Source organism: Gadus morhua, chromosome 16 (genome assembly GCF_902167405.1).
Source record: "Gadus morhua chromosome 16, gadMor3.0, whole genome shotgun sequence".
In the NCBI taxonomy this organism is placed as follows: domain Eukaryota; kingdom Metazoa; phylum Chordata; class Actinopteri; order Gadiformes; family Gadidae; genus Gadus; species Gadus morhua.
Window position 1 is genome coordinate 26,549,198 of NC_044063.1, and position 2,500 is coordinate 26,551,697.

Genomic DNA, 2,500 nt, shown 5'->3' on the forward strand with positions numbered 1-2,500 from the left:
CAGTTATTTTGCAAACCAACTCAGGTGATGTTGTTACTATCTGTGGTGACAATAAAGCCTTGATCATTCAACCCTAGTCCTTCTCGACCTCTTGTAATTTGTATGAGTATTAGACCGTGGGTATTATCCACGACAGTGTGTGTATGTGTGTGCGTGTGTGTCTGTTTGTCAGTGTGTCTGTGTATGTTTCTGCATGTGTGAGTTTGTCTCTGCACGTGTGCGTGTGTGAATGACCATTTTCAGATGAGTGGTTTGGTGTGCATTAATGCACGTACGATAGTTTACCAAGCCAACAACAGCGCGCCCTGCCGCTGGGCACTGTAGGCCCTCCAGACTCTTCTCTGTGTGTTGTTCTTCACCACGGCAACCTTGGCCGGCCCCTCAGTGTGCGCGTGCCTGGCCCTGGATTACACTGCACTCTCTCACGCTCAGCCTAAGGTCACAAAAGATGATCTTTATTTGTCAAAAATAATATTTACATTAGTATATAGTGTGCCCTTGCAATGAGATGCAGTTAGTTAGTTCATTTTGTGGCAGAAATGTGTGTATGGCTGGGAAGTTGCCAGAGATTCCATGTTTTGAGTGGAGATGGGAGTTTGGAATGCGCCATCTTGGACTGAGGACTCCATAACAACCCTGATCCTCTACCTCAATCCGCTTCTCTTTTTTATCCAAGACATTTCCCCTCTTCGTTCTCTCTCTCTCTCTCTCTCTCTCTCTCTCTCTCTCTCTCTCTCTCTCTCTCTCTCTCTCTCTCTCTCTCTCTCTCTCTCTCTCTCTCTTTCTCTCTTCCTCCCCCATTCTCTCTCTTTCTGAAAGCCTCTCTTCCTGTGTGTCTCCCAGCATTATCATAGCATTTCATCCAAGTCGAAACAGGATAAACATGGCAGACTTCACCATCGCACCATAATGAGATTGGAAGCAGAGGTGCCCAAATTGAAAGCAGCCATTTTCCACAGCTGTCAACTTGTTATCGAGGATGCAGACTTATTCCAATAACTCTAAAGAAACGGCTTGGAAATGAGAGGGTTACAAAGAGGGAAGAGAGGGGGTTGGGGTGCAGGGGTGAGCTGTTTTGCATTTTGAATGTTTTTTTCTCTCTCTCTCTCTCTGTCTCTCTCTCTCTCTCTCTCTCTCTCTCTCTCTCTCTCTCTCTCTCTCTCTCTCTCTCTCTCTCTCTCTCTCTCTCTCTCTCTCCCTCTCTCCCTCTCATTTTCTATCTTCCAAAATTGTTCATCTGTACCCCAACAGCCGAGTACATATGGAAATACATCTCAACATTTAGGTTGAGTTATTTAAATGTTGCAAGTGCTACGAAATTAAAATGTTAACCTCATTGCTTTATATTGGGTACTTATATTACAAAAAACATAACTACATAAATTGATGATAGTAACTATGTCACGAGTAATTTGCACAACAATTTAATTTAATCTGTTTTTCGGTTTGCCTCTGATGAGTAGCATAACAGAAATAAGCAATAACGGGTTCACAAAACAATAATAACAAAAGAAAATCCGGTTTTCATTCCTTTCAGAGCACAGAACCCCTCCTCAAATATAATCTATTTCACATTTCAGACTGAACTGTCCAGTGAACTGAACTATTAACCCGCTGCTCTACTACTTTCTAATGACCAGTAAAGAAATGACTGATGAAATGATCAATTATTATGATGTAAAACAATCAACCAATATGATATGTGACTCATTATGATACATTCAGCTTCTCTCAGAAGTACGACAACCAAAGTATGAACATGTTATCCATTGAGTATTTTAATAATGAAAACTATCCCAGAAGATGACAGAATGTTTGCAGGGGACACTTAACCTACACACAATTATCCTCAATCCCACAATACTTACACAATACTTCATGTTCCATTATTGTACCTAACTGCACTGAAATTGAATGGCTGACACCGCCATAGGTGAGTGAATGTGCGCATGAATGGATGAATGTTTGAAAGTGAATATTGTAAAGCGTCATGGTCACTGGTTAGAAAAGCACTATATAAATGCAGTCCATTTACCATTTACTAGCCACTGCTTGGTCTGGCGGTGGATGCTGATTGGGCCAATCAGGGGGAAGCCTGGTCAACACCATAACAACGAATGTCATTTAAAATAACCCAACCTTGGTGTGAGGTTGTACATTCGATGCTGGAGCTTTTTCATGCGACGGGGCATATTCTTGTGTGGTCATAGAAACGTCTCTACTACCTAAGGTATATATTTAGCCGTAGTGTATGTGTTACACAAATTGATTCTACGATGAACTCAAGAATAAAGTCATTGTGTTATGAGACTCTGTTGAGGGTCACCATTGTTATTTCATGTACATAACATAACATAATCACTTTGTGACGATGTTATGTCAGAGATTAAAATCAACCTGTCAATCAATCAGTCAATCAGTCGATCCAACTAACTTGTATTTCACAGGAAAGTAGTGCATTGTTTCACACGGTCTCGTCAGTTTACTAATAGCCGGGTGT

The 2,500-nt window shown here is 41.3% G+C and overlaps 1 protein-coding gene across 1 annotated transcript in view; it reads left to right on the forward strand.

The window, feature by feature from the left end:
• dpf1 (double PHD fingers 1) overlaps positions 1-2,500 on the forward strand; it is a 47,530-nt gene that overhangs the window by 11,267 nt on the left and 33,763 nt on the right.